Source organism: Papaver somniferum, unplaced genomic scaffold, assembly GCF_003573695.1.
Source record: "Papaver somniferum cultivar HN1 unplaced genomic scaffold, ASM357369v1 unplaced-scaffold_119, whole genome shotgun sequence".
In the NCBI taxonomy this organism is placed as follows: domain Eukaryota; kingdom Viridiplantae; phylum Streptophyta; class Magnoliopsida; order Ranunculales; family Papaveraceae; genus Papaver; species Papaver somniferum.
In genome coordinates, this window is record NW_020620936.1 from 2,118,255 (window position 1) to 2,140,416 (window position 22,162).

At 38.8% G+C, this 22,162-nt stretch overlaps 1 pseudogene; it reads left to right on the plus strand.

Moving 5' to 3' along the window:
- The first annotated feature begins 20,629 nt into the window (after window positions 1-20,629).
- LOC113330870 lies at window positions 20,630-20,729 on the plus strand (annotated as a pseudogene).
- The last annotated feature ends 1,433 nt before the right edge of the window (window positions 20,730-22,162 follow it).

Genomic DNA, 22,162 nt, shown 5'->3' on the forward strand with positions numbered 1-22,162 from the left:
CGGAAGGCCGCGGCTAAGACTCCTGCACAACAACAAGAAACTGGAGATGCTGCTCCAAACTTCCCGTTCCTGATCGATGAAGTGATTGAACTCCTGGAAGTATGGATTCAAGATGATTCCATCAAACTACCTCCTATCAAGCGCCCACCAACTGAGGAACAAATGGAAAATCCCAAATATTGTCGTTACCACAGGTTTGCTAATCATGCAACTAATAAATGCAACAGATTGAAGCATATTTTCAAATAAAAGGTAGATGCAGGGGAACTTCAATTAGGCACTGAAGGAGTTCGTAGAGACCCTCTTCCCGTCAAGAGATGCATGATTTCTGGGGACTCCGTCCACAAAACCGTACAGTCTATGATGGAACATTTATGTGAGATTCCGTGTTTCTCCAAAACACAACGTCAAGACATATTTGCAGCCCTCAATCGTGTTGTACCAGGCAAGCGGCTGTTGCCAGCCAGGGAAACCGCTCTCAAACCCCAACCTCTACGGGAAAGCACGATTGATAGATGCAACTGGGGACTCATAGACGCTGCTCACTTTAAGGATGTTGAGGATGTTGAGTTTGCCGGCATGCTGATTGACACGACCTATGAATTCAACATTGTAACCGTCGAGACTCTGAGAGTTGTAAGGGAAAATCAAACATAAGAAGCGTATTCTTTCCCATGAGGAGAAAACACGACTTGCTGACCAGCACTATTTGTGTGCCGTCTTCCCATCTGCCATATTGTATCAACTCGTTTTTCAAAGTCAAGGGTTAATGGTGCCCTCACTAGAGCTCTCTTCAAGAGCCGCTTCAACGTTTCGCTCCAGAAGTCGCTTTAACGTTCGCTCCAGAAGCCGCTTCAACGTTCGTTACAGAAGCCGCTTATACGTTTTGCTCCAGAAGCCGCTTCAACGTTCGCTCCAGAAGCCGCTTCGATGTCATCTCCAGAAGTCGAAGACGCTTCAACGCCTCAGCAAGCCACACATACCAACCGCATCAGGTCTTCCACATCACCTACTCAAAACTCAGCACCACCTACTCAAGGCCTACACGAAGCTGCGCATCAACAACCACATCGCTGACAAAGTCATATTCAGCGTTTATTTCCAATTTCCTATGTAAGGGGTGCATGGGCTACCAGAAGTTTGGATACAGTACAGGTTTATCAAGTGCGACTCTGCCCATTGATTAACAAATGACGGATCCAAAAGATTGCCACTTTCTTCAATTCGTCAACCACCTTACCAGCAAATGCAATGGAAGTACGTCTTTCAGGAGAAAATAAGCTCAGGATAATTACACATGGGGACTGCCAGCATGATATGCCTTCATGTCCCTCAACCAGGTTATTTCTGATATCAGCATCATCACTGTCAAAGCTTTACGAGCCGCAGCAATTTCTCAACATGAAGCCGTACACGTGCATCAAAGATCCCAAAAGAAGACCCATAGATACTTATGGACGTATTACCCCTGAGAAAAGACAGATACGACGCCCCTCAGCTGCAGGATTGCTATTAAGGGACTCGCCTGATGATCAACAGTAAAACAGAACTACAGTTCCTGTGAATGTTCCGAGATTCTTCAACAAACAAGAAAATTCACATTGACTGTTGCATGAAGCACAACTGCATAAGAAGAATCACGTGAATCATACTTGGGGGATTGAAGACTTACAAAAATATCCTCACCATCAAAAATATCTCCAGCTCATAGAAGGTAGACAACCAGAGCGCCGCAAATTTTGATGAGGATTTCTTGCCCTCCAAAAGTACGCCGCAGAGATATATTCATATATACGGGCACGCCATCGGATCTATTCTAGTGACAAGACAGAAGTGTAACTAGGGACTGCTCATCGCATCCCATTCCATACAACAGTCAAAGATTCAGAAGATGGTTCAAAGGATGTCGCTTGGAACGAAATCCTTGAAGACTTGATAGAAGCACGTCGGTGACAGTACGCCTCTCAGCTTGTCTACTTCACCCAACGGCTCCGTAAGATTTTGACTATACAAGCATCCACAACATATTATCATCGCAATCAAAAGGGAAAGAATAAGCATGTAAGCTAAAGAGCCAGAATAAATACAATTTTATTGCGGCCAATGCTCAGCAGTTTAAAGAACATTCTAATTACGGCTCAGCAGTCCAGGCGCCAAATAAATTAAAGTCAATGACGGATCAACAACGCAGCTACACTCTACAAGATTAGCCCTGACATGATCATTGCGGAACATATATTTCATCCATCCACCCAAGGACTGCAATGGAGTTTGGTAAACTTTTAAATCCACTGGAGAGGTTAGATACTCATTCTTATTGAGTCAGAACCTTATTACACATTCTGGAGAAGATCGATGGTACTGTTGGGTGGCTAAATGAGAAAAAGAGAAAACAACACCTACCTTGAGTTCTCCTGGATCGCCTTGCTGCTGATTATAACTATTGGACCTTGCTTTGTTACCGTTGACGCTCACTGTACCACCGCTAACAAAAAAAAGTTATTCACACCGAACTAAATGTCCAAGTTTGATCATTACTCATGGATATTACACTCACAGCTAAAATACAAAGACAAGATGAACTTATCTTGTTGCTGACGATTGGCACGCTTGTGATCGAGCTGCTGACAGTGACGAAGAGGAGTCGGCCGCTGCAGAAGAAAGTATGGAGCCGGACGAGCAACAAAAAACATAAGAGGATCGATACCCTTTTCATACGAACGGAGTTTCTAGAGTTTGAACATAAGAAGGATTCCTTCTTGCTCCATGAACGGGAATAGATGGTTGGGCGCACCGCAATCATACCTAATAGCTGAGCTAGCAACACGCTACTACGCAAGCCACTGGCCGCGTGATCCCGCTGTTGAAGGTCGATTTGGATTTCCCTGGTAATATCTACATGCTTCGTCTTTTCAATTTTATTTTTCGTCTGTCACCATCTAGTGCTTACCCAACAACAATGTCATTATTACGTGCTAAGCAGGGGACTTAATGTTGATGGTGGTTTTTAGTTTAGGGCGAAAACTGTAAAAGTCTGTCTACCTGACCCGAAATCATAAATAGTAGACCTTGATATATCCATATTCCGCATGGAATTTGGAGAATATATCAGAATCTGATGAGTGCCTATGTCTCTCTCCATATTATATTGAAACTAAAGCTCCTAGATGAATTGTTCACTAGTATAAAGCCTAATGAGTGTTTAAGCTCCTAGATGCATTACTCACTAATGTCGGAGCCCGCCTAGTATTTTCCTATGCTATGTTCCCAAGCTGAACTCTCAATGTTGGCATGACATTACGATTAATGTTCACTCGCAGCAGAGTAGCACGAATCTCCCGAAGTGTCAATATTGAGATCTGCATGAAAGTACTCACACAGGCTGCACCACTCTCTATAAAGAGATCGGTGTGTTGACACACTTTTAATTAAAAGTTAGCTCGATCAACGCGTTTAAATTCCTTAAGGAAAATCTACACTGTCCATGTCAGTCTTAAAAAGTGATCACGGCCGCACGATTTGGCCACGCAATTCAAAAAGTCTAGCCTACTCCTAGTGGAACTAGGCGATCATCATGATGACCGCCGGCGGGACCTCTAACATCCCAGCCGATCGAAATCCCTTTAGTTCACCCGCAACGCCTTTGAACGTTAGCCAGAACATGGATGATCGTGCTGTTGAAAAAGAGATCTCAAACGAGCTAAGACCGACAAACGGTCTCAAAAACATCACGACCGCCCAACTTAGCTAGCCTAGTTGTACGACTTAGATCTTATTTCGAATGATCAAAAGGGTACTGGCGTGTTCACCTACGACCCAACTGCGTCCTTGGTCGAGCGACTTGCTTATAGCAAGCCAAGAGGGCATTAAATTGCTTGCCCAAAGTAGGGTGAACGCGCTGTTTCGGAAACCCTAAGTTGTGTTGCGGCAACGCGCTACTGTCGCAAACCGATCACAACCATCCATCTTCGCGGAACAAATCGAGTGGCTTAGATTCAATTTCATGCGGCCCCAAAGGAATTAGCGTGCTCACTGGCAACCCACCTTTGCACATGGCCGATCGGCTTGCTCAAACTAACACTCAGTTCCTTGAATCATTCGCCCAAAGGAGGGTTGGACGCATGAATCCTAAACTCTAAATTACATCAACGTCAATATGCAACTGGCGCAAATAATCTAGTTCATCCAACTTCGCTAGCCTGGTTGGATGGTTTAGATTTGTTTTCAGGAGGCCAATAGGGTAACGCTGTGATCATCGGCTACCCCTCCTCCATAGGGAGCGATCGACCAAGTGGTATCTCACCCATAGGTTTCTCAAACGATCACCCAAAGGTGCCTGTCATGCTACCTTTTTAAGACGCTCAATTCGCGACTAATTCGAACGAGCTCTAAAAAACAACGATGCTTCCTGCACATCGAATATTTTCAGCTGCTTGTTTAAAAGCGATGCTTTATATACATCCATTATAAGCGATGTTTTGTAAATATTGATTTCACAAATAATTTATTATTTGACCTAAAAAGCACTATGTATTGTTTTTAGCAGGGAGTCTCACGACTTGACCCATTCACTCGAGATACCAAACATGTCACAAACTGGGGGATGCTCACTGGGGTATTGATATGAAGGTTTACAACGTGCGGCGTGCAACGCGCCCATTACGAGAAAGTATCAGGAAAGGATGGACGGTTAACAGTAAAAAGAGTAGTGGCTGAAAGTGTGACATGTTCTCCCTTGTAATGGAAACGTGGTGATCACCACTTTTTACACAACCCAACTTCTCCACTGCTTAATCACCTCCACTTCCTACGAGATCAGGGCGTGCTCGAACATGACTTATATAAATAGGATTTTAACCTATTTCGACAACAACACAAGTGTCCAGAAATACCAAGAACTGATAGCTTACGTTCTGCAATCCAGTTCCACATTCTGATACAGGTCATAAAACAACCACCCCTTCATAATTTAACATTCCGATTTCAACACCTTCTTCGCGTCCCTCCCTAAGATCAACCCTTCTCCTTCACTTTGTGACCGAATTGAATCTGGAACGGACATTTGTTGTTTTAGGCCAGAGTCTTACACATTGATCTCTCGAACTCAAAAGTACTCCTGCGCAGTACATTTGTTTAGTGTTTGAATTCATTTCTCATCAACGCACCCAAATTTACCAAAAACAACATAATTAGTTTTTACCCCAAAACAATGTTCAATGCCAGCATTGTACGAAATATATCGGGCATGCTGACAAATGTATGCCAGCGTTGATTAGTATTTAACTTCCATGCCGGAAAAGGATTTATTTCATACAAGAAACCATTACATTTTGTTACTCTTTCCCGGCATAGGTTTATATGTAATTCCAACGTCGGCACAGTAACGACATAGAATAATATTGAGATATTATACTGGTAATATAATTTATTTCTAATCCTTTTCGTAGGAATCACACATGTACTTAGCACGAGCATCAAGCCTTTGAACCCCTAGGTGACCCTAGTGGACGAGTTATAGTCTCGTGAGGGTTTACATAGAGATCTACCTACAAAACCTACATAAAAACTTATAAAACCATCAATCTTCGCCGGAGGAATCCGAGTCCGATTCACCCACCATTGAGTGTTGGTGGTACTCCGTAACTTTGGATACCATGAAGTGAACGTTTTCATAAAATGTGAATGCTTCCTCCTTTTACTCTAAGTAACGCGCTTTCGCGGCTTCGTACTACAAAAAAGAAACACAAACTTATTTTTTTACATATAAATTAAAAAAAGTGGATTGTGTGGAATAAACCATAAAAATACTTACAAGTTGTTGAGGGGACAAGCTAAGGTGGCTAGCGTGCGAGATCCGGTGTTTGATTTTTGAAAAATCAACTATCGCATCTAGGATGATGCGTGCCTATCCTTGACTTGTTGAACATTTATTCTTTTCGGGTTCCCATAATCTTGCCTAAATTGGTTATAAATCTTCGCCCAAAAGGTCTCGGACAAAGAGTCATCTAGAACTCGACTTTCAACATACCATGCTTTGGTGATTGCTAAATCTTCCGTGGAGTCAAACGATGCCATTTGTTGTATGTGGAAGTAGGAGATGAGTAGGTTCTCTACTTGGGTTTTTATATACACATAGTTAGAGTTTAGGGTTTCATAACTTAGCTAATAAGTGCCTAATCTTTAGAAATAAGAAACCAATTAAGAGTTAAGGTCTCGTACATCGACCTAACATCTAGGATATATATAACACACGGTTTTGGGACAAATGGGTTCAAGTATGAGGTCTCTTTATATAGAGAAATACCTCAACGACTAGTTTTTTTGAAACCACATAAGCCCGCACTGTTATTAATATAGATCAAACGCCGGAAAATTTCTGCCGGTATTAATTAGTATTAAATATATATGCTGGTACGTAATTTATTATACAGAAACCCAACCATTATCTAGAAAATGTCGGCATCGTTTCTATACCAACATACAACACCGGCATTAGAAACGACATTATGGTATTTTCCATCGCAATGCCGACGATGTAAACGGCACGAATAAAATAAATAAGACCATGGTGTCATAAGGGAAAATCAAAATGTAACTAGTTTTTTTAAAATTTATGACCTTTGGAGTTTCAGTCTATATAATACCCCTCATTTCCTTGGAAAAAATATACTGAAAGCACCCACCAAATAACAAAAATCTTTGTCTCACAAAATCAAGCGTAAAACAATATATCAAGCAAGCACGGTTCAAGCTTTACATGCGATGGGTGATTCATCATCAAGATCTATTTGCAAATCATCATAAATCTCTATTTGCAAAGTAAGTAAACTCACCATTACTAATATTATATCGACAGTTAAAATCTTCTCTATTAGGACGTATCACTAATAAGATCTTCTTTTACATAGTCATCATTGCAGCTATCAAATTTCCAAGTCACCTTCTCATTTAGCCGTGCACTGTCCATACCTATATTCGAAGTGCAGAAATTGTGATGGGACACGCCGGTTTTGGGTTGCAAAAACTAATGATGCTAACGATGGAAGAATGTTCCTAAGGTGTTTGAATCACCCAAAATGCGATAAGTTTCAATGGTTAGAAAATGTTGTTGCACAATCATAAATAAAATAAAAACAAAACAAAAGGACCAACGCAAGCCTATTGGTGGGTGTGATGGGTATTATATGAAGGGAAAAGATTATGTTGAACAAGAAGATGAACCAATGAAATTGATCCTTGACACGGAGCTTCCAGACTCTGTCTTCGAAGATATTCGCGAAAGGATCAAAGGTGCTGCAATTTTTGAAAAGGGATACTAAATAGGAGATCATCTTAAACCAAAAGTACTCCATTCGCATGTTTATTAGTATGTTGTTATTTAAAGTTTCAAATCTAATGTAATAGATTATCAAGGAATGAAATAAAAAGAGCATTCATAACTTATTTATAATCAGAGTGAGCCGACATTATAGGTTTATCCAAACCAATACTTGAAGGGTGCACATAATGCCGGCAAGCAGCTTATTGTGCTGTTGAAACTTGGAATCAAGCGTATGTAAAATGAATTTTTATGTAATTTTTTTATCCATATGTAATAAGAGTTCTGTCACTAAAATTGACAAAGGAGGAGATTGTTAGAGCATAGCTCGGTAGAGCTCACCAAGCGTTGGTATGTCAAGTTTGGTTGTCATATTTTAGTATGCCAAAACTCATCTAAGTTGATTGATTATATACTAGAGTCAACTTCGTTTAGGTTAGACTAGAAAGTCTAGGAATTTTGAGGCATACAAGTATTACTCTGAAGACCTAAAAAATGTGAAGAAGTAGCGAACTACAATGACGACAGCATCCTTCCACTTGAGGTTAGTAATATTGACTTGAACTTTTTCATTCTTAATGTATTTTTCAAGTCGTGCTATATTGAAAACATAAATACGAAGCTGTATATATTGTACATATTGTATAATACTCTAGTGATGTAACATGGTCACATTTGTATGATCATAGTATTAGGAAATTAGATTACGAAGTATAATGCTTATCTTTTGAACTTCGTAGATATAGCATCGACATAATCTTGTATATACTGTTATGATTATGTGAATGGGTTATGGTGAAGATCTCATTCTAGGAAACAATGTTTTACATTCGTTAAAAGGAAGTACATTCATGAACTTTTTTTATGAATCGAAAGGGAAATCATTAGGCTTATTGGTTAAGCTATTCATTGCAAATCTTTGGATTACCAATATGTGTGAGATGGTGGAACCGATCGTAACTTTGTTATGAATCTTGGTATAACTAATCACTATGCCCAACTTATGATTTGGTATGACTAGTTTTTATTAATTGGTGTAACCGATCCTAAGTAATCACCATGAGATGGTATGCCCGATATTTGTAATTGGTGTGACCGATCCTAGCAATTACCGTGACCGATCACATAGTGTTGTGTGATCGATCCTTATAATTGGTAACTGATCCTCGTAACTTATGTGACCGATCACAAGCAATATCATGGGAATATGGTAATCGGTCCTGGTAACTGATGTAACCGGTCCTGGTAACTTGTGTTACCTATCACAAGTATTTCCATATTGAGGTATAATCGATCCTAGAGATTGGTAGAACCGATTGAACCCATGTATGTGATTTGATGTTTGATCAATCATATAGTTATCTTGGAATACAGGTCAACCAATTCTAAACTTGTTTGGAACTGTGGTATAACCGATTCCAAGAATGTAAATCCATGTAAATATGAATAAGGATTTACAGTGAAGAGATGTCAACATACTTTGAACACGTACAGTAACTCTTATCATTTATTGTATAAAGATATATCTTAATACTCAAAGAGATCATGTGCCGAAATAAATTGAGAATTTTTTAATTAAGGTTTTTGGTTTTATATGCTTTAATTACCAGCAATTAAATGCAAATATCTAGAGAATAAAAATTAGTAATATGCATTTACTAATTGGAGATTTTCTATTGAGAGATTTCGGAAATTTTGGACAACCATTTATTGGAATTAGGAAAACCGAATTTTTCTATTCATTGCATATCTTGAGAATATTTTTGGTTTTGGAAATTCCTTGGTGTCCTAACATCCTTGGTCTATACATACCTAAGTTTGCATTTTTATCAAACTATCCTAAGAGCCAGGAAAACTTCATTTCTTATTGTTTCTGGTGGAGATGTCTATTCGGAGAGGATCCTAATTAGGTGAAATCTCTTACGACCGCTCGTTTAAATACTTCTGTGGGATCAAGAAGCTCTATGAGTACCGTTGGTGGGAAACTAGATAATTGCAATGTTATTAGTTTTTGATTTATTTGATTGAGTAACGGTTGTTGAAACTTTGATTGCACCTAGTTTGTTTATTCTTGAGAATCTTCTCTTCTGATATAAGATTCACTCAAACTAGATCGAAGTATCGACGGGATCTTTTGAACTGTTTGTATATCTAAAGACGTCTTGTGATAATCCATTGTTAACAGACCCCGTTCTGTGTGTGATTGATCACAAGAGATTCCAGTGGTGTTATGCAGGTGTTTATTGAAGATTAAAGAAGACGAAGAACATTTCTTATTAATTTTCATATCTTGTGTGTGCACAAACCTATATCGGCTGGGATCTAAGTGTAATAGGATTTATTCGATCGATTAGTTGCGTAAGATCGGCATTCTCAATTTATCTCTTTGAGATTTATTTTGATTGAGTGCAAACCTAAACTTAACTACTTTTGTAGTTTTCGGATAGATTGATCTAACCAAAAAAAAGATTTTATTGGATTTAACGAAAGAACCTTTGCGTATGACTTGAGATATCTTTATCTTGAAAGAATCAATAGAGTTGTTACCAAACAGATTTGTTGGTCCATTACTGTTTGGAATACAATCCAAAGGAATTGTACCAGTGCGTGGCCTTCGAAGTCGGAAGCGCAGGGATACTGAGGAAACTAAGTGAACTAGGGGTAGTTGCTTGGTATCAACTATACGAAGTTGATGTATATTTTGTATAACGGATTAATTCTAAGAGTATTAAATTTTGTACTAGGTCCCGGGGTTTTTCTGCACTTGCAGTTTTCCTCGTTAAGAAAATCTTGCTGTGTATTTTACTTTTCTATTTCCGTAATTATAATTGTTTATTATAATTAAAAGGAAAATACACAAACGTTAGCTCCGATATACTTGATAGTGATCCTATAGAGTTTGGTTAAGTACGAACCTATTATCAAGTATCACACTTTGGTTGTCGTATTGTCTCGATCTCGTATCCATAGACAATGACACAAAGCGTGAATATTGATTTGTTATATTGTCTCGACTCTGTCCATAGACGATCACTTTCAGTAAGAGGACTTATAGGTTGAAACAAAAAGATTGTGGTGTATTTAGATACCCTCGTCTTTTCACACATAGTTTTCTTGGAAAACAGGCGAACCAATTCTAAACTTGTTTGGAAGTGTGGTATAACCGATTCCAAGAATGCAAATCCATGTAAATATGAAATAAGGATTTGCAGTGAAAATATGTCAACATACTTTGAACCCGGGCAGTAACTCTTATCATTTATTGTTCAAAGATATTCCTTAGTACTCAAGGTGATCATCATGTGCCGAAATAAATTAAGAATCTTTTAATTAAGGTTTTTAAATTTATATACATTAATTTCCAGCAATTAATGTATAGCTCTAGAAAATAAAATCTAGTAATGTGCACTTACTAGTTGGATATTTTCTATTGAGAGACTTCAGAAATATTGGACAAGCATTTATTGGGATTATGAGAACCGAATTTTTCCATTCATTGCATATCTTGAGAATGTTTTCGGTTTTAGAAATTCCTTGGTGTCCAAACATCCTTGGTCTATAAATACCTAAGTTTGCATTTCTAGCAAACTATCCTAAGAGCCACGCAAACTTCATTTCTTATTGTTTCTGGTGGAGCCGTCTATTCGGAGAGGAAAGTACCCTAATTAGGTGAAATCTCTTACGACCGCTCGTTTAAAGACTTATGTGGGATCAAGATGCTCTACGAGTACCGTTGGTAGGAAGATAGATAATTGAAGTGTTATTAGTTTTAAATTGATTTGATTGACTAACTGTTGATGGTGGTTTTTAGCTTATGGAGAAAACTGTAGAAGTCTTTCTAGCTGACCCGGTATCAGAAACAGTAGACCTTGATATGTCCATATTCTGCAAGGAGTCTGAAGAATATATTAAAATCCAATGAGTGCCTATGCCGCTCTTCATATTGTATTGAAACTCAATCTTCTAGATAAATTGTTCACTAGTATAGAGCCGAATGAGTATTAATCTCTCTGCTGCATTAGTCACTAATGTATGGCTTGCTGAGTATTTATTCCTATACTATGTTCCCCAGCCGAACTCTCAATATTGATATGACATGACGATTAATGTTCGCTCATAGCTGGGTAACATGAATCTCTCGAAGTGTCAGGATTAAGATCTGCATGAAAGTACTTATTCGGAAGCACGCTGCGCTGCTCTCTGAGAATAAAATTAGTGATTTTGTGCCAACGCACAGAAATCATCAAATTTGATTAATTTTGTGATAGCTCACAAAATTCAATTTTTAACCTAATTTTACCAATTTACAAAAATTAGGTTTTTGCGCCAGCGTAATATCTCGAACCTTATTGGTCGAGACCAAACCTAGGTAAGTTAGGGGATTGATCCACATGGACTAGTAGGAGCAAAATCCTATCAAAAGTCGAAAAACAAGAAATAAAGAGGAACTGCGGCAAGTAAAGGCAGCAGCAAAAAGGACGCGGACGCGCCACTTCGCCATCCGGTTCGCCCTAACTGGCGTCGCCGTACCATCGCCCGGACATTCCCATATTGCTGCCTGCCAGCCCCTCTTTCCCATCGACCAATCAAATCCCTCTAAATGCGGAACCTATAATTTTAATTAAAGTTAGAAGTTGGTTGGTCGACATACCTAATTCCTTAAGGAATCGAATATAAGATTCCCATGTCAGTCTTAAAACAGTCACGACAGCACGATTTGGCCGGCCAATTTAACAAGATCGGCCTCCTCCCAGCGTGACCAAACAAGCTCCATATTGTTCACCGGCGGGCCCACTAATATTCCAACCAATCGGAATTCTCCTAACTCTCCATCAACAACCCTAATCGCCGGCCAAAATTAGGATAGTTGTGATGTTGAACAAAGGGTTTAACGAGTTAAGACTGGCCATGGAAGTCTCAAATTCATCACGGCCGTCCAACTTAGCCAGCCTAGTTGGATGTCTTAGATTTCCTTTTTGAGCGACCAATGAAGTGCCTGTATGCTCACTAGTGGCTCGCCTTTAGCCATGGAAAATCGAATTGATCCCAGCCAGCAGCTAACACCTAAAACTTTTAGCTCAAAGTAGGTTGGCCACACGGCTTTAAAATCCTCAAGATTGACCAATGGCAGAGCATAACTGCCGCAAAGAAATCTCGGTTATCCAACTTCGCCAGCCGAATCGACCGGCCTAGATCTATTTCGGGGAACCAATGAGATATCGCCGTGATCACTGGAATCCCCTCTTCCACAAGAACTGATTGTCCTATCCTCAACCTATCTATACAGCTCCTGGTGGATGCCCAAAGTTAGTTGGTCGCGCTACTCATAAGAGTCTTAAGTAATTCAACAACATCACATTATTGCCGCAAATGATCTCATCCAGCCAATTTGGCTAGCCAATTTAACCGGTCTAGATCTAATTTAGGCCGACCAATAGGATGTCAAAATGGCTACCAACCACCACTCTCCTATAAGGACCGACCGGATCACCTTTTATGTACATGAATAGCTCATGGAAGCTTCCTAAAGATGGCCGGTCGCGTTCCTTTAAAGACATTGAGTTCCGCGACTAACCAAGACAGGCTCTATACAATAATGCCTCATGAGCATCGATTATTTTGAGGTGATTGCTTAAAGCGATGCTTTACATGCAATAATTACAAAGGATATTTTATAAATATCAATTTCCCAAAATAACTTAATTATTTAACCTAAAAGCATTACATGTTATTTCTTGCGGCAAGTCTCATAACTTGACTTGTAACATATGACCGCCCGTCGCCTAGCTTGCGCGTGATTGATCAAAATAATTAGGTCTCGCAGGCAATACCCACTCAGCAGCCTGCTACAAATTTTCTACAAAAATACTAGAAACATCATGTCACAAACTGGGGGATGTTCATCAGGGTATTGGTCTGGCGGTTTACAGTGTGCGGCGTGCAACACGCCCATTATGAGAAAGTGTCAGGAAAGGCGGACAGTTAGTGGCAGCAGAGAAGTAGTGGGTGTAAACCGACCTGTCTTCCCCTCATAGTAGGGATGTGGTTTTCAACATTTTACACGATCCCCACTTCTCCATTACTCAACTGCTTCCACTTCATATGAGATCAGGGTGCGTTCAACTATGACTTGTATAAATAGGTTTTCAACCTATTTCAAAAACATTTTTGGTTATCAACACAATTATCCAGAAAACACCAAGAACTTACAGCTTACATTTCGCAAGCAAGTTCCACATTCTGATACAAGTCATAAAACAGCCACACCTTCATAATTCAACATTCTGATCTCAACACCTTCTTCGCTTCCCTCCCTAAGGTCAACCTTTCTCCTTCATTTTGTGACCGAAGCAAGACTGGAACGACCATTTCTTGGTTTAAGCTAGAATTGTACAAATTGATCTCTCGAATCTAAAGTACTCGTGTTCAGTAAATTTTTCTAGGGTTTAGATTCATTTCTCGGCGGCACACACAATTTACCATTTCCAGCAGAATCAGTTTTTACCCCAAAATACTAACGGTTGTTGAAACTTTGATTGCACCTAGTTTGTTTATGCTTGAGAATATTCTCTTCTGATATAAGATTCACTCAAACTAGAGTATTGACGGGATGTTTAGAACTGGTTATAGATCTAAAGACATCTTGTGATAATCTATTATTAACAGACTCTGTTTTGTGCGTGATTGATCACAAGAGATTCAAGTGGTGTTGTGCAGGTTATTGAAGATTAAAGAAGATTTGAAAACGAAGAAGATTTCTTATTAGTTTACGTATCTTGTGAATTGTGTGCACAAACCTTGATCGGCTGGCCCACTTATTGGGGAAATAACAATCTGTTTATAACCGGAGTATCCATCTAAGAAACAATAATGACTATGTCCAGCTAACCGATCTAGCATTTGGTCGATAAAAGGAAGGGGGAAGTGATCCTTCCTTGTGACCTATGTTAGAGCATAGCTCGATTGAACCCACCAAGCGTTGGTATGTCAAGTTTGGTTGTCATATTTTAGTGAATCAAAACTCATGTTAAGATTCGCTTGATTATGTACTAGAGTCAACTTTGTATAGGTTAGCTTGAAAGTATTAGGATAATGAGACTTTACAAGTATTGCGAAGACTTGAAGATGTGAAGAAGCAAGGAGCTACAACGACAACATCATCCTTCCACTTGAGGTTAGTGATATTTGACTTGAACTGTTTCATTCCCTAACGTATCTTTCAAGTCGTGCATATTGAAAACAAAAATTGTGAAGCATGTTTGAACTCTAGATTGACATAGTATTAAGGAATATAGTACGAGGTTTATTGGTTAACCATTAAACTTTGTACATAAGACATCTCCATAATCATTTGAATGCTATTGTGATTATGTATGGGTATGAGGTGAGGATTTCATCCTAGGGAACAATGTTTACATGTGTTCTAAGGAAGTAAATTCATGAACTTGGTTTGTGAATCGAAAAGGAAATCGACAGGTGTTATTGGTTTTGTTATTCATTTCTTATCTTATGAACAACCAATATGTGTGATTAGTAGAACCGCTCATGACTTGTTTGTGTTCTTGGTAAAACTATTCACAAAGGCATGACTTATGTATTGCTATGACTTTTATTAGTGAAACCGAAATTAAGTAATCACCTGAGATGGTACGATCGAGTTTGTGATTTTATGTCTGACCAAAACTGGGAAAAGGGGAACCGATCCTGGTGAGAGGCGCATTACATCACAAAGGGGAATCGATCCTTGTATGAGGTGCAACAGGTTTATAGCAGAAAGGGGAACCGATCCTATGGACATGTGCAACACGTTTTTAGGCAAAAGGGAACCGATCCTATGGACATGTGCAACACTTTCAAGTTAGATACCAGATATATGTGGGGAACCGATCCTAGTACCTAGTCAACCAAATTTTGGAAAGCTAGTGTGACTATGCACAGTACTCACATGGAGGTAGAACATGTTAGAGAATTGTTCGGTCGACCTCGCATGCGTTGCTATCTCAAGCATGTTTGTCAATGTTAGTGATCAAAACTATAAGTCCTGATTTCTAGTATACTATAGCTAAGTCTCGGACTATGATAGAAAGTGTAGTTGAGCTCAAGGACTTCATGGCGATTTATCATACAAGTATAAGAACTACTCAAGGAACCGGTGGAACTTCTAGAAAAAAAGGTATGTGAAGACTTGAACTTGTCTGTCACTCAAAAGTCTATCTACTCTATCTCCTACTCTTTGAGACAATAAGTCGTATGCTATATAGATAGACTTGGATTATACACATTTGGTATTTCGAGCCGAGTATACCTCGCCTATCTATATCTCGAAATATGTGTTGGTAAGCTTTTCGCTTCGATCAAGTTTATCTTTACCTAGAATGTTTCAATCATCTTGAAAATTGATTTGACGAGAAATGGTGTAACAACTATATAACGTCCTCTAAGAATGTTTCAATGATTGGAATGAGAGTTTAGATTAAATAACCAATGATGGACATATGTATTGTTGTGGAAACACATATGTGCATAAGTCCTATCCCTTGAACCAAAGTTTGCGAACTTTGTTGATCAAGAGAAACCGGAAGAATGGCTTGTTGCCAAGTCCGCGAACTCAGTCCGCGAACTGCCGAACTTCTCATCCGGAGAAATTCTGCTGGAGTTGACAAACTAGTTGCATGAGTACCAGTCCACGAACCCAGTCCGTGATCCGGCGGAAGGTCTTTGCCGAGATTTTCTGCTGGAGTTTGTAAACTCTGCCCGGTTGCTTAAGTCCGCGAACCTAGTGTGCGAACTTAAGAAGGTTATATATCTGAAGATGATTTACGAACTTCAACTTAAAAAGACTAAGGAATGCAGTTTGCAAACCGTGGCTATAAAAGTTCATGAACCGATTCAAGTGAATCAAATCATTTTTGCTTCAATCATGTCTTGTATAGTACATAAGATTTCCTTATTGAACAACTCTCTAACTAGTTCATCTTGAAGTCATTTGAACTAGTTATGGTGAAGAAGAACATGGTTGATATGAAATGCTCATATGGATAACCATTTGGTTAACTATTGTTGAACCAACAAGTGCATACGTTTGGGTACGGTTAACAAACCTAGAAACGTGCATTGTCAAGTGTGTATAACAAGCTAAGTTTTCGATCTAACGGCTGAGAAATATTAGCTTGAATCTAAATCAGGTTTTCATCTAACGGTGGATATTGATTGCTTTGTTACCAAGGAAAAACCCTGATTTGAAAGACTATATAAAAGAGACATCTAGTATTGTGCAAAACTAATCCCTACACATTACGTGTGATACTAGTTTGAGTGCTAGAGTCGTTTCTCCTTTAACCTTTGGTTTTCTTCTTCTAAAGCCATGTTAATGACTTAAAGACTTCATTGGGATTGTGAAGCCAGACCGATACTACTTTTATCGTAGTTGTGTGATCTGATCTTGCATCTTCTATCGTACGAGTACAATCAGATTGATTGGCTTGAGATTGATATCTCCGATAAGCAAGATATAAAAAGTAATCACAAATATCTTCGTCTCATTGTTTGTGATTCAAAAACATCTTGTTTCGCTACCATACGATTAAGATTGTCGTGAGGTGATTGATAACTCTAGGCTGTTCTTCGGGAATACAAGACCGGGTTATCAATTGGTTCTTGTTCACCTTGATTATTATCAAAAGACGGAAAAAACCTTTAGGGTTTATCTGTGGGAGACCGGTTGATCCTTTGATAGACTTTTCTGTGTGGGACAAATTTGTTTATTGTTAAAGCCTGCGATTTTGGGTCGTAGCAACTCTTAGTTGTGGGTGAGATCAGCTAAGGGAATCAAGTGCGCAGTATCCTGCTGGGATCAGAGGCGTAGGGAGTACAACTGTACCCTTGATCAGTGGGAGACTGATTGGGGTTCAACTACAGTCCAGTCCGAAGTTAGCTTGGAGTAGGCTAGTGTCTGTAGCGGCTTAATACAGTGTGTGTTTAATCTGGACTAGGTCTCGGGGGTTTTCTGCATTTGCGGTTTCCTCGTTAACAAAATTTCTGTTGTCTGTGTTATTTCAGTTTCCGCATTATATTTTTTTATCTTTATAATTGAAATAATACATATTGTGTGTTAGATCATCAATTAGATTAATCCAACCTTTGGATGTTGATTGTTATTGATTGATCCTTGGATATTGGTCTTTGGTACCATCCAAGTTATTCCTTGTATTTGATAAAGACTCGCTGATTGTTATTAGCTTGAGTAAAGATCAAATCAAGAGAGAGATATTAACTCCTCGATATACTTTAATCTAGATTGAGTCTGACTGTCTAGTTGATTCTCTAGCAAAGTATATTGGAGTAGTCCATACAGATTGCTAAGCGAAATATTGGGTGGTGTTGTTAGACCCCCGTTTTTTCAAAACAAAAACTTGTTTTGGTAGAACCGTTACACCCATGATTTGTGATTGAATGTTATTTGATCAATCCATAGTTCTTGAAAGTCAGATGAATCAATTCTAAACTTGTTTGGAAGTGTGGAAAATCGGTTTCAAGGTTGTAAGTATGAAAGAGAACTTGTAGCGGCTTAATCCTGAGAGTATTCAATTCTGGACAAGGTCCAGAAGTTTTTCTACATTTGCGATTTCCTCGTTAACAAAATCTTGCTATGTCATTTACTTTTATTTTCCGTATTATAATTATTTTATTATAATTAAAGTAAATCAAACAAACGTTAATTCATATTTACTTGATAAGTGAATCATATTGTATTTGGTTAAGGCCGAACCTTTTTATCAAGTAAACATACTTCGTTGTTGTATTGTCTCAATCTCGTATCCATAGACGATCACACGAAGTGTGAACCGATTAGTTGTATTGTCTCGACTCAATCTATAGACAATCACTTTCGGAGAAAAGACTTATAGGTAGGAAAAGTTTTAGATTGAGGTATATTTGGGTACCATCATCTTTTCAACCTAGTTCAATTTCCTATAGTCAATACAGATACGCCATCCCGTGGTCACTCGGGTTGGGATTAACTCATTATTATCATTTTGGACTACAGTGATACCTGATTTCTCGGGAAAAACCTGAACGGGGCTGACCCACTTACTGTCTGAAATTGGGTAGATAATACATGCATCTAACAACTTATGCACCTCTTTTCGAACTACCTCTTTCATGTTAGGGTTCAATCGACGTTGCATGACCCTCGAAGGTTTGGAGTTTTCCTCTAAATGGATCTGATGCATACACACAATAGGACTTATACCCTTAATGTCTGTTATTGTCTACCCTAAAGCTTCCTTATTATATTGAATTACATTCACTAGCCTACTTTCCTGATCACTATCCAAATCGGAAGCTACAATCATAGGTAAAGTCTCAGATGGGACTAAAAATACATACTTTAGAGTGTCGGGTAGTGGTTTAAGGTCCAACTTAGGAGGCTCTTCTAAAGAAGGAACTAAGGTAGTCTCAGAAGCTGGCAATTTTTCGAACCTAGCTTTCAATCTATCAGTGTCTAACACAGGGGTAGAATCTAATAGAGCATTTACTTGTTCAGTAGTGTTATCGTCGTCAAAGTCTAAACCAAAATGGGATAGACAACTTTCTAATGGGTCTTCAGACAAGATGGTTGGTAATGACTCCTAAACTATGGCTTCTATCATGTTCACCTCTTCAACGCATGTGTCATCTAGCTCATACGACTGCTTACTTTCATTAAAAATGTTCATCTCCATAGTCATATTGACAAAAGATAAATTCATCACACCATTTCGACAGTTAATGATCGCATTAAACGTAGCTAAAAACGGGCGACCTAAAATCACAAGTATCTGGTTCTCAGGGTCGAGGACAGGTTGGGTATCTAGCACAACAAAATCTACTGGATAAATAAATTTGTCGACCTCAATGAAAACATCCTCGATAACACCTCGAGGAATTTTGACAGACCTATCAGCTAACTGCAGTGTTATATGAGTAGGTTTCTTTTCACGAAGTCCTACTTGTAAGTACACATGGTACGGAAGTAAGTTCACACTGGCTCCTAAGTCAAGTAAAGTTTTTTCTACTTGGAAGTTACCTATTGTGCAAGCAATGATAGGGGAACCTGGGTCTTTGTACTTTGGGGTTGTGGTGTTCTGAATGATTGTACTTACGTGACTAGCTAAAAAGGCTTTCTTATGGACGTTAAGTTTTCGATTTCGCGTACACATATCCTTAAGGAACTTGGCATAAGCAGGAATTTGCCTAATTGCATCTAATAAAGGAAGGGTTATGGTAACTTTCTTAAAAACCTATAATATATCATTAAAGTTCGATTCATTCTTTGTTGGTACTAATAGCTGGGGAAATGGGGCTCTAGGCACAAAATCAAACCTCCCAGGAACCGAATTGGCATCATCAGAAACCTTATCAGTCCCCTCAGCTAGTGGTGGTCCTAAGGGGTGAGATCCTGATGGGTGAACTACAGTATGTTCACTATCGGGCATGGTTACCTTATTGTCTACAACTCTACCACTCCTTAGGGTTCTAATTGCATTCAATTGATTCGATGGGTTTGCACCTAATTCATGAACTCCTCTAGGATTAAGATTAGTTTGACTAAGGAACCTTCCGTTATCTCTCTCACTTAAAGTCTTAGCTATTTGACCAACTTGAAGTTCTAACTTAGCAAGGGTCTGAGCATTAGTTTGAAAGTTTTGCTTGGTTTCCTGTTGAAAACTAACTTGGATCTGTGCTAACATTTCCTGAGTTTTTGCTAATATCTTAATAAATTCCTCTAAGATAGTCATTTTATTCTCTAGACCTGAAGAATTCTTAGTGTAACCAAAACCCAGGGGAGCATTAGAATTACTAAACTGACTTTGACTCTGGCCCTTAGACCAGAAAGGTTCGGATGGTTTCTCCAACCAATATTATAGGTTTCTGAATATGGGTCAAACTTTTGACGGTTATCGAATCTAACTTTATTTAAAGAGCATTGGCTTGCTCTTCATTATTATGGCCTTCCCAAAAAGTCTCCACTATACCACTAGTGTGACCCATTTCTAAAGCTTCTAACCTTTTTGCTATAACAACAACTTTGGCATCTGATTCAAAGCCTCCTTCTACCCTATTGACGTTTCTTCTGCCTAGAAGAATTTTTTTCTGGGTTCCCTATTATTTTCCCATTGTTGTGTCTTTTCGGCGATTTCATTCAAAAATGTCATCGCCGCATCAACTGTTTAGTTTTCAAACCCATCTGTACACAGAGATTCTACCATGGTTATAGTGGAATAATCTAAACCCTCATAAAGGATCTGAACTAGCCTAAATTTTTCCAAACCATGATGAGGACATTGTGTTAACAAATCATTGAACCTTTCCAAATACCTAAACAAAGATTCTCCTTCTTGTTGTGAAAATGTGCAGATTTGCGTCCTAATAGACGATTTGTGCCTAGGGAAAAACTTATTGAAGAAGGAAGATGTAAGTTGTTCATATGTTTCGATTGACTCGGAAGTCAAACTATATAGCCACGATTTGGCTTTATCTTTCAGGGAAAAAGGGAATAACCTAAGTTTCAATGCATCATCATCTAAGCCTCTAATTTTTAGGGTACTAAAAATTTCCTCAAAATCCCTAACATGGAAATAGGGGTTTTCATTTTCTTTCCCTAAAAAGGTTGGGAGCATCTGTATGGTCCCAGGTTTATGTTCATAATTTGCTTCTGTTTCAGCTAACCTGATACACAAGGGACGAGTAGTCCTAGTTGGATTCAACAAATCTTTCGAAGTTGCCATTTCTGGGACTATCGGAGTATTAGGGATTCTCTCCTTAGTAAAAGACGGACGTTCAAAACTGGACTCTCCAAAAATTGGAATTTTCGAAATTACGGTAATCGAGACTCTTAGAACTACTAGGTTTCTATTTAATAAATCGACCTAGCGCGTCTCTTTTACGTTCAAGAATACACAAGAATGTATCAAAAATATATTCACATGCAAATGTTGCGGTCACTAATTTAGGTAAGCTTGGGTTACCTGTTAGAGCATTCCTCGATCGAACTCGCATGCGTTGCTATCTCAAGCATGTTTGTCGATGTTAGTGATCAAAACTATAAGTCTTGATTTCTAGTCTATTATAGCTAAGTCTCGGACTAGGATAAAAAGTGTAGTTGAGATCAAGGACTTCATGGCGATTCATCATACAAGTAGAAGAACTACTCAAGGAACCGGTGGAACTTCTCGATAAAAAGGTATGTGAAGACTTGAACGTATCTATCACTCAAAATTTTATCTACTCTATCTCCTACTCTTTGAGACAAGAAGTCGTATGCTATATATATAGACTTTAATTATACACATTTGGTATTTCGAGTCGAGTATACCTCGCCTATCTATATATCGAAATATGTGTTGGTAAGCTTTTCGCTTTAACCAAGTTTATCTTTACCATGTGACAAAAGTCATGATATATTTCAATCATCTTGAAAATTGCGACGAGAAATGGTGTAACAACTATATAACGTCCTCTAAGAATGTTTCAATGGTTGAAATGAGAGTTTAGATTACATAACCAATGGTGGACATAAGCATTGTTGTGGAAACACATTTATGTATAAGTCCAATTCCTTGAACCAAAGTTTACGAACTTTGTTGATCAAGAGAACCGGAAAAATGGTGTGAGCCAAGTCCGTGAACTCAGTCCGCGAACTGCCGAAGTTCTCAAACCCGAGAATTTCTGCTGGAGTTGACAAACTACTTACGTGAAACTAAGTCCGCGAACCGGCGAAGTTCTCATACCCGAGAATTTCTGCTGGAGTTTGTAAACTCTGCCCGGTAACTTAAGTCCGCGAACATAATCTGCGAACTT